General features: G+C 32.5%; 1 protein-coding gene across 1 annotated transcript in view; it reads left to right on the forward strand.

The window, feature by feature from the left end:
• Positions 1 to 12,137, forward strand: part of YARS2 (tyrosyl-tRNA synthetase 2) — a 202,102-nt gene that overhangs the window by 79,603 nt on the left and 110,362 nt on the right. The gene's annotated exons all lie outside the window — the stretch shown is intronic.

The following is a 12,137-nucleotide window of genomic DNA, read 5'->3' on the forward strand; positions in this document are numbered from 1 at the left end:
GGTGATTAGAATGTCTGGGGAGTAAAAAAACTAGACTTTTATGGATATCATGAATCTTGTTGCAGATACTTCTGACGGTATTGCTGAAAAGAATGAGGTTAGTTTCAATCTTGTTGCAGATACTTCTCACGGTATTGTTGAAAAGAATGAGGTTAGTTTCATTACCAGATCGGAAGTTGTGTTGGGAGCATTGGAAAGTAATGGGTTGGCCCTGGTGAGTAGCTCATGTGCGTGTCCAGGGTTATGAGTAAATATCTTCACAAAGTTTCAGGATGGGGGTGGGGTGAGTAAGAGGTATGGAGCCATTTGTATCTGACTTTCAATACTGCTGATTAAGTGCTAGTCTTAACTTTTAATATATGTATAAGAGAACAGATGTAAGCATGTATATTGGTACAGAGAAGGAGAGAGAGATGGGGGAGAGTGTTTTGCGAGGTAATGTATATGTGTTTGTGATTGATACAGGCAACTTTTTTGCACAAGTAGTGGTAGAGACCCATTTTTAAAGCCATGTACATTGCTAATTATGGACTAAAAATTCTTAGTTATTAGTTGGGGGACATACAAACTCATTCCTAGCCCAAATTAAGTCTGCTAACAATAGGTAAACTATTAAAGCAGCATGGGTTACTGCTGTGATGCCTGTGCACTGGTCCAGCAATCAAGGAGCCTCAGTCCTTACCACTAACACCAGTGAGGGGCGTCCATATAGGAGAGGATAACAAATACACGCACAGTAAAGTACAATTTCCCTTAAGAGCACACACAGATCACAGTCAGTCTGGGGCTGGTTTCTCCCTTTCTCTTCAGGTCCCCAGTAAGACTCCCCACTGGCACAGTTATAGGGTCCAGATCTCAGCCTAGTGGACAAGCTAAAACCTCCAGCACCCTCTCTGTCCAACCACTGCTTCGTGTCCCTGCCCAAGTAGCTGACGCGCACACTTTTGAGATGAGAGTTATGTACAACCACACAGACCCTCCTTGGGAAAGTTGGCACAGGTTCTCAACTGTGCCCCTTTTACCCAGACTATACGGTAGTACCACTTGCCACCACCCACTAATATTTATCAGCTACCAAAAGGCCCTTATGAAAGGGCGTCCATTTATACTGTGCAATATTATTATCCAAATGGAGTGCAACGGAACTGTCGAGGCTTATTGGAGTGGCTTGGCCAGTATCACTATATACATGCAATGTACTCTAGAGCTTAAATTATCTCTACACAAAACAGGCACAGTTGAAAGGTTTAAAAATATTTAATAATAAATAATAAAACCCCAAGACAATACTTCTTACTACACAGTGCTAGTCAAGATTTCAGAGATCACAGAGAAATACTTAAAGTAATACAGTAGAAAAGTTCTGACGTCAGTACAGAAAAAAAAGTAATGTAATATTCCTATTTCATAGCTATTTCTAAGAGAAAACAATAAACTTGCATATAGAACACAGGCAGAGTGCTGGTGAGTTGGATGTTCTCAAGACAAATGCTAACATGCCCTCATTCTTTCTCTCCTGAAATTCATAATGCAGTACCACTGATTCATTTCAGATTACATCATTTCTTTCTGGTTCCCAGGCTAACAGAAAATCAGAGGTTAATTACCCTTTGGATCTTGCAGCTGATCAGGAAGTCAGAGCAGTAAAAGAAATTATAAATGCAAATTCTAGCGGTTAACTCTGGTCTCAAAACAGTAGGCAGAATGCCTCCCTCTAGGCATCTCTGCTCCGAGTTTTAGATCAAAGAATTTCACAATGCTTGACTTATCAGCTTTCTTACAGCAGAGTGCACTGTTATATTTTTTCAGTTCAACATCCAATACAGTCTTTTCACATTTAAGAGAACAAGCCTGTGGCTTACATTAATATTTGCAAATGACAGAATTATCTACAAAATTCTATCTAGCTAGGCTGGCAGCCTTCACCTATCTTCACAACTGCGACAGTTGTCTATTAGAACATCTACTGTTGTAATAAGTTACTTGTGCAGCTGTACTTTCCTCAGCCCACCAGTTCCTTTCTGTTGCTATCAGAGTTCTTAAGTCAGTCTTGATGGTTGCCGTGGAAGTATTCCAATATTCAACGCCGTTAGCAGATAAACTAAATGCAAGAGAAACTTAACATATTCTTGATGCTACTCAGGTGTGCTGGCTAAGTCTCTCAATGCCTTTCTGGCTCTGAGCATAGTAACAACTTACTGCGATTAATGCAGTTTCATCAAAAAATGTAAATATATTCTGGATAACAGGGACAGCAGTGCAACGTTTAGCATATTTGCCCCCAGTACTTTGTTGTCTAGTTTAGTAACAGACAGGGATGCCCTTCATGTACAGTACTTTTTCTTCTTGTGTGCATGTTTTTGGTATGATTTAGAGTTTCATCCTACATCCCAGAACCATGTTGAAAGGTAAATTGGTGAGTCTCTAAATTGCCCTTGGTGTTTGCATGCAAGTGAGCTGTCATGGTTCCTGCAGCAGACTGGTGTCCCACCTTGGATCATTCCGTTATATATGTGTATTGAATGACGGGATGGGATTTGTCTTCCCTTGCAGCTCTAAATGGGATAAAATGCATATTGGAAAATTAATTTATCTAATGTTTGTTTCCTCTGTAATGCATAAGCAGGTATCTGAGGTTAGGTTTCAGTACTTTGGGGACAAATGTAAAGATGCCTTACATTAACAAGAAAGTGAAAATGGAAGTTAAGCAGAATATGGATCCTGAAATATATAAAGAAACAAGATGAATTGATATGCATGTTTGCTTAAATAATTTCCTTTCAAAGGCACTGTGAGTCGTGTATGATTATTATATCCTACTGTTTTATTTGTCAGGTGAAGCTGAACATATATATTGTGTGTGTGAAAACAGTGTTCTCCACAAAATCAGTAGTTATTGGTAACATTTGTTAGTTTTATAACCACGTTATACCTCTGTTTGACTTCTGATCACTTTTTTTAATCAGAATAGAAGTGGAGGTCATGCATACTTTCATTAAGTTACATTAGTTTGTTGACGTGTAAGAATTCCTGGATGTGTTGTATTTTAATTTTTGCATTTGATGGACTATTAGTGCATGGATAATGAAACCGTTCAAAAATAGTGTGGCAGTGATAACATTGAATGCATTTGCCCATAGGTATTAGTGGCTGTGGTGGTAGAGAATATAATAGTAAAAATGTAGCTAATATTGCTTTGATGATGAAGCACAGTACATTTTTTTCATTCAATAATAGAGCCCAAGGGGCGTGGCCAAGATGAGCACTGAGTAACAGCACTTTGTCTCTGCTCTGTCTTTACAGAATATTTATGACAGGAATTTTTTGAGTATATCTATTCTAATTTTGTTTTTTTATATATATTTGGATTCTATTGATCATTCTTTAGGATAGTATATACAAATTTTGGCAATTTTTTTTGTTTTTTCCTGTCAAAAAGTACTAGAGAAAATATTTGGACTTCAGACTACAGGATGAGCTACTCCAAAGCTACACTTCAAGAAACAACTATTAAGAAAGAACTTGTCACTATTAACTAACATTCAAGAACTGACATTAAAGATGAATAGAATGGATGTGAAACTGGATAACGTCAAAGAAAAATGTTCCCAGCAAATGGAATTATTACACGAAGACCTTAAGCAGCAAAAGAGACAGATTGCTGGTATACACTAAATGATGTGGACACTAGAATTCAAGAAGCACAATATAGACTTTCTCTTAAAACAAAATACTCTTTTACAAACAAAAAATGATGATCTAGAGAATCGATCAAGAAGGAATAATAATAGACTTTTTGGTCTGCCTGATAATTTTGAAGACAGTAATATGGAAAATAACATCTTGGCTCCCTGATGTATTACAGCTTCCTGAAGCTCTCTCATATGGGATAGAGCACACAGGTCCTTGACTAGTGCAAAAAAAAAGGTAAATCTGTTATAGTGAAGTTTTTATCTTCTCATGACAAGGAGATGGTGTTAATGACTGCCTGTACTAAATCTCCTATCAAATATAAAGAAAATGTCATACGCTTTGATAATGATCACTCATCTTCTGTAATTGCCAAAAGAAAGCGTTTTTTGCCAATGCTAAAAGAACTAAAGAAAGCCCAAATAAAGACACGCCTATTATTTCCTGCCAGATTAAAAATATTTCTTCAAGATGGTCCAAAAATATTTGATGACATAGACTTTGCCATTACCTTTGTCAAAACAAGAAAACTGCTCGATAAAATAGAGGATATGGAGTGGGCAAATGCCAGCCTTAAAATAAATGCTAATACCAGTTCCTGGAAGGTCTCTGAACATAAAAAGAAGCTCAAAAATAAATGACTAATTAAGCTATTTTACTATGGGTTTTATTTACCCAAGTATTAAAAACTAACCCAGAAGTTGGGGAAGTGGAAATGGTTCATCAGGTGAGTCTTTGTTGTTTAAATGTCTTTTTATGGTATGTAGTTGTTTTATTGGCATCTTATAGTCTGGTATTATTAAGTCTAGTTTATTCTAGTTCAATTTCTATAGCAAGTAGAAGCTATGTATTTATTTATTATATTTAAATAGTGGTTGTCTGTTGTAATAAAGGCTCTGTATGTTTGGGACTGAAATTTATGGAAATTTTGGGGAACTACAGTAGATATGGAGACTTGTAGATGTGAAAATGAGTCTTTTGTTACAATAGAATCTATTTTATTTGTTTTTAACTGTTTGCTGTTTTATTTCCCTGCCTCTCTGTGAAGAGAGTCTCTTCACTGATATTGTTGCCATAATGTTGCTTTAATAATAATGTTTCCCATCCCATGTTCTGCTGCTGGAATGTGGTGTTATTTGTGGTAATTGACATATTAAAGGTTGATCTTTTCTCCCTTTCAGTAACCTGATGTGTTTTGAAATGATTCACTTGATGTTTCTTTTGGAAATCTAATGTTTATAGAGAGGCTTTAATTTATTTATTTTGTTTCTCTTTCTGTTTCCCTCTCTGCTGTTGGTCGTGAAGAAATGGAGGGTTTTGTATAGAATGATATGTTCGTGGTGGTCTAGTGGTTTATTGGGTTTGGGAGATGGAGTTTGTTTTTTTAACGTTTTATATTGCTTCTCTTCCTCCCTTATTTCTTGTTTGTTTTATGTTTCCCGGTTTTCCCACAAACTAATTAACAGTTTTCTCAGTGAAAAGCTGTAAATGTTTTCCCTCCTTAAGCTTGTCCATCTGATCTGTTAAACAGCTTTGTCCTCGCATTGCAGCTGCTACAATGGAGAGCAAGAAAAAAGTGTAGTTTCCATGGAAACGTTTACAGGCTGAACCTTGTGCTGAGAAGCTTCGTAAAAGCTGAATAATAGAATAGACTGTTTCTAATGACATCTACATCTTAATTGAAAAACTGCACCTAAATAACATATATATTATGTCTTCTATATTTAAGCATTTATGAATGTTCATTAACAAAGCATTTTTGACACATTTAAACCCTTACATTTTATGCACTTGTTTTCATATTTCTATTATAGTTTTGTAAATTTTATATTAATTGGTATAACGAGCATATAGCATACATAGTAATATTATTGAAATGAGGGGTTTAGTGTGAATTAATGTGTCCATGGTGGTCTAGTGGTTTGCTGGGTTTGAGAGATGGAGTTTCTTGGCTTTGCGCTATTTCGTATTGGCTTTTTCCCCTCTAGTGCCTTTTTGTTTTGTCTGCTTTTGTGTTTCCTGGTCCTGCCACGAGATAATCTATAGCTTTCAAAAATAAAAAAAAAGAGAAGAAAATAGCTGCAAAAGTTTTCCCTCCTTAATCTCGTGCATCCAAACTGCTGAACGATTCTGCCACCTATTCATATCGCGACTGCCAAAACAGAAAGCAAGAACAAAAGGTGTCGTTTCCATGGAGTTGGTTACAGTCTGAGCTTTGTGCTGAGAACCTTCCCAGAGCTGGAAAATTGCTTTAATAGACTCTGCTGCCATCTACAGGTCAAATAAAAGAACTGTGGCTAAGTAACCTGTATAATATAACTGTTATATTAAAAGCATATATGAGTGTTTATAAATAGAGCATTTTTGATACATTTATACCCCTATGTTTCTACACTCGTATTTATAATTCTATTTTATTTAATTTAAGCGTCTATTGATTAGTACAACAAACCTATGGCATATATAATAACACCATTAAAGTATTTATGAAAGAAGAAAGGAAATTAATATATATAAAGCTTTTCATGACACCTAAGCAGAAGTTAATATTCTTTTACAAGAGACAAAAGTCAGAAATAAGAATAATTGTAGTACAGATAGAAAATAATGATTGAAACATAATATATTTTATATGAATATAGCTTGCTGCATACAGTATAGTCTCAGATGTAGATGTTTACCATATAAACTAGTATTTTGATATATTTTGACAAATCTAGAAGTTATTTCGGATTACTAAAGGTCTTAAAGGTAAGAAAGGGAATACATTCCTTCTTAGAAATTACTGAACACTTTTATTGGAATCTCATACTACATTAGGAAACTAAACTATAATATTTTCTATGCTTTTTTTCAGATACATGGAGATGGGGAAGTAGTGTTAGATATTGGCACAATACATAAAGAGACGGGATTGGTTTACTTATTTATTATTATAGCAGTCCATTACATATAAATTAGTTATGACTTTTGTATTATTATATAATGCGTGACTGGTATTTATGATATGTTGAATTCATTTGACAAAAGTTAAAATGAAACAGTTACATTTGATTTACTTTAATTTGTTTCTTGAATTGGTACATACAATTCTAATGGCTGTTTCTTAAATTATGCAACAACATATATATTCAGACAGGGAAGAGTTGAATGTTGTTGCTAGCTTGATGGTCAATTTGGGTGACAGATGTCACTCAAATTAGGAGGTTTTAACTCGGGGGGGGGGATTGAAAGAGTCTATGTTAGCAAATGTTATAAGTTTCTGTTAATAGTTATTATGATGTCCACCAAATCTTACAAAGTTGAATTTGATATAAACATATTTCATTGAATAAAAGTTTTTGATGTTTTATGTGTAAATTATAATTATATTCCTATTAGTCAATTTCCATTCACTTATACAATATGGGAAAAAAGGAATGTTATTCAACAACAGATATTCAGAACATTAATGTTTTATGACATCATTAAAGTATATATCATTAAACATCAATGGATTAAATAATCTTTAGAGAAAATCTTTGAACAAATATCTTAAATTGCATAATTCTTAATTAATATTTCTCCAAAAAACTCATTTACTAACTGAAGATGTCACAAAATTAGAGTCCAAATCTTACAAACTTTTGATTAACTCAGAACATACAAAAAAAGGGGGGTGGCCATACTATGGAAAAATACATTACCTATGCCTAAAATAATTGATACCTATAAAGACAACAAGGGGATGTTATCTTCAGTTATTATAGAATTTAATAAGAATTTTTTGACGTTAATATGCATTAGATTCCTGGCATTGGACCTACAACAGTGAAACAACCTATAGAACATATAGTTCAGTTTGCTAAGGGTAGTATTATTCTTGCTGGTGATTTTAATTGCATTTCTGACATAAAAGACTCTAGTACCAGTGGTAAAAGAAAAATTCCAACTATAGCTAAATTATTGAATGAATTTTCAGATTCATATATGATGAAAGATATTAATAACTTTACTGACGCTAAGTCACTGTTCTATACATTCTACTCATAGACATAATTCATATTCAAGAATAGATAGCATATTAATTTCCAATAACGTATTTCTTATCAAACTCAAAAGTGATTTCTTGTCCCCTTTCGGACCATAATTCCATAACATTTGATTTTATACTAAACTCCGCATTTAATGTTCAAATTAAAAGGATACCAGCCTGCATAATTAAACTGAAAAGATTTTATTGATTTCTTCACTACAGAGGTACAAAATTTTATTGAACTTAATAGTACACAGGGAACTTCTGAAATATACATTTGGGATGCTCTAAAAGCCTACCTATATGGTAAAATTATTGATTGGTATAAAAAGAAAATAATTTTGTGGGATAAAGACCTTCAAGATATACAAACAAAGATAGATGCTTTGAGGCTTGATGCTTCAAAGAATCCAGATAAAGATAGAATGAATGAAATAAATACTTTAAACAATAAATATATGGAAATTTTAAACCATAAAGTTATGATAAATCTTGAAAAATATAAACTTATAACTTTCTCTATAAATCCTAGATCCATGAATATACTAGCTAACAAAACTAAAAGATTAAATAAACTTCACCATATTAAAGAAATCTATTCTCCAACAAAAAATGGTATCTGATTTACCAAATATATTAAGTGAGTTTAGAGATTTTTTTTTAATTAAACCAACCTAATGATAGCATTAATAGTACAAAAATATTCAATCTTTTATACATAATAATGTAAAGAACAGACTATCTGAAACACAAAATTAATAGATAAACAGATATCTTTTAAAGAAGTAAAAGATCAAATAACTAAACTTAAGCAACATAAAGCTCTTGGTAAAGATGGTATAATTTCTGAAATCTATAAGGTTTTGCCTGCTAAAGTGTTAACTCTACTACATACAGTATTCAGTATTGCTCAAAATAATATTATACCTCCCTCTTGGGAGTACACATTTATTTCCCCCATACTAAAGTCTGATAAAGATCCTGTAAAGTGTGCTGCATATAGACCCATTTTGTTATTAAACACAGACTATAAAATGTTCATGTCTATCTTAACCCTACCTTACAAGAACTGTTTAAAAATAGGGATATATTTCAAAAAGTTCTGGTCTTAATTTTAACAACTCTAAAACACAGATTCTTCTAATTGGTTCCAAAAGTTGTATTATACATGACCAATATAAAAAATGTATACCTCAGTCCCAACAAATAACATATTTAGGTATAATTATAGCAACCAACATTAAAGACATCTTACACCTAAATTATAGTAAAAGTACAACAATCACAGAGACTCTAATTAGTAAGTGGAACAAGATTTTATTTACAATGGATGAAAAACTTTCCATTATAAAGATGACTTTTTTTCCAAAGATCTTATATATAATACAGTCTATCTCGATTCCCTCCACAGGCTCTTTTATTAAAAAATTTAACACACTGATTAAAAACTTTGTATGGCATGCGATAAAGCCTAGAATTGCGTTGTCCTATCATATGTATAGCTGGGAAAATGGAAGTATATCTTTAACAAATCTAGAACTTTATTCAATTTTGTCAGTTATTAAAACAATTGTTTATCTTATAGATGGAGAGTATTTTGCAAAATGGAAGGAAATTGTTAAATTTATCCCAAAATACCAAAAACTAAAATAAACGTCTACCACAGTTAATAAATAATTAATTTATATGGAATCTGAGAGAGGATTTTTCCAGTTATTCCATTTAAATGCTTAAATCCACTTATATCATTTTAATTCTAAGGGCCTTTAAAAACTATATATTTAGGATTAGAATCTTTGAAAATTGGCTGTTCCGCATCTTCCCTATTGCCTATACAGAAGGTATAATTTTATCTGCAGATCATTCTAAAATGTTATTTAAGCAAAAACAATGTTTTGGCATCAAATGTTAAATAAAAATGAGGTAAAATATATTCATTCTCTTATAGATGAATATAACTTTAACTCTCTGCTTTGGTCAGATTTGCAAGAGTTTGGAAAATACATTCTAGATGAGCTAATTTTAATCCCCTCAAATGCTAAAAATTCAATACCCAAACTTATTCAGTATTTGATTTTATATACTTACATTATTTTTAACTGGTCAAATATTATATCATATATTTATAAAGCAATTAAACAAGATCTAGATGTATATTCAGATAACTATTGGAATTCATTTTCAGTAATAAATAGTTTTATTCCCTCAGAAAAAGACAGTTAATTTCCTTCAGTCAGCCAGCAAAATCACTTCCTCCATTAAATGGAGAATCTTCACATGGAGATTTTTACATAAATCTTTCATCACACCTCAGAAAATGAGTAAGATAACTAAACAAGATGTTTGCTGGAGAGAGATGCAACACAGTAACAAATGATGATTGGAATCATATATTTTATGACTGTATTATTAAAGAAATTTTGGGAAGAAGTTGACACTTTTTTACAGGCGATTTTAAGGACAATTTTATGTTTACAAAGTCACTTGTATTATTCAGTATACCTGTCCCAGACTGTATAAATAAAAACATTTTTTGCTCTGGTCTATTCTATCTATTGCCAGGAAAATAATTACAAGAAATTGGAATTCCTCATCACTTCCCTCATTTAAAGGGTTTAAAGGTCTTCTCATAGAAATATCTAAGTTAGAAATGTTAACTATCAAGTCTAAATCTTCAAGGAATACAAAACTGTATTACAAATGGGAAAATGTACATGAATTATTAGTTAAAGAACTGGATAAATGATTAATGCTGTAATCTTTCCTTTTTTTAATCGTTTATTCTATGTTTTCTTTTTTTTTCTGCCAAACTTAAATTGATCCTGTTATTCGATATATAGTGAACATCATTGTACATAGTTTACTGTGCTGTTATAGTTATTGTATTATTTTTTTTCTTTTTTAAATATGTATTTTAAAAAATTTTACTTCAGTTTTTTTTTCAAAATATCTGTTCATTATATTAATGTTTTCAATAAAGCTGTTTAAAAAAAATAATAGAGCCCAATACATTTTTATTATTTAAACTAGTATTACGTTGTTAGTAAACATTTTTTATCATTTAAGCTAACATTGCTTCAACAATAAAGCACAGTATGCTTTATTATTTAAACTAATATTATTTTTTTACTTTTTGTAAGTATTATTTTGACATTTAAGGTAGTATTGTTTCTATAATAAAGCCCAGTACATTTTGTCATTTAAGCTAGTTCTGCTTTGATAGTGAAACGCAATTCACTTATTTAATTTAGTATTGCTTCAGTAATGATGCATAATACATTTTTATCATCTTAAGTGTGAAACTTTGTTTATTGTTTTTATTTTATTTATTTTACATTTGTTAACCGGGATAGTCCAACTGGACATATGTCCATTTACAGTGGAGGCCCGGGGAGAAAAGCTCCACAGTAATTAACATAAGCAAAAATGTTTAAGCATATGATAAGAATACAATCATATATACAACATTTTGAGACATAAATACAGTAAAACATCAGTTTTGATAAAAGCATGCAGTTATGTAATATTTGAAACATCATCTGAGAAAGACTGTAGCATATATATAATAGGTATAATGGGACAGGAAACAGTCTATGGTGGTTGGCTGCAGAATGCCTACAATTCCCGTTAAGTATGTATATAGCAACTTTATAATTGCATTCTCACATTGCAGTAGGTATGTGGAAATAAGTGTTGATTTCATAGCAAGAATCCCTATATTCATGCATCGCCAAACTATGGAATTCCCTCCCCTCCAACATTACCCAGCTAGACTCCCCAAAGCCCTTAAAAACTGCACTAAAAACACCTATTGTAACAAAATCCAAGCTGTACATGTAATACACAATGTAAACCCTCTTAAATAGAAAACTGACTAAACAAAAACCCTACCCTGTAACACCTCTCATTTCATCTTTACTCCGGTAATACAAGACCTTATTATTTGTCCATCAGAAAGTACATAATTTCTGTGTTGTAGTTTTTTAATTGTAATTTTGAAGCTTGCTGAATAATGCATGTAACATCTGCTTTGCAATTGTATACTTTTTGTAGTACTCACTTGTTTTTGTTTCTGTTTTAAAACAACGGATCCTTATCTCCCCAGATCTGTAGTCTAACTGTATAAGTTTTGTTGTATTGTTAATTGTGGAGCTTTTCTCCCTGGGCCTCCACTGAAAATGGGTCCAGTGCCCAGTGGACTTTCCCGGTCAACAAATGCCAATAAATAAATAAGAAACTTGTAGCCCTGGAACCTACCATTATTGCATTTAGGGGGTGAAGGCTTGAGTTGTAGAGATTAAGTACTTGTTTCTGTTTGGGTTCAAGTATGTATGCCCCCAGTACCAAATCTGATTTGGAAGACTAGCACATAAAATATATCCATCTTTGTGCTGCTCAGCAAGTTGTCCAGTTTTTAAGTTCCTTGAAAACA

Source organism: Protopterus annectens, chromosome 11.part0 (genome assembly GCF_019279795.1).
Source record: "Protopterus annectens isolate FY-2018-M chromosome 11.part0, PAN1.0, whole genome shotgun sequence".
Classification (NCBI taxonomy): Eukaryota; Metazoa; Chordata; order Ceratodontiformes; family Protopteridae; genus Protopterus; species Protopterus annectens.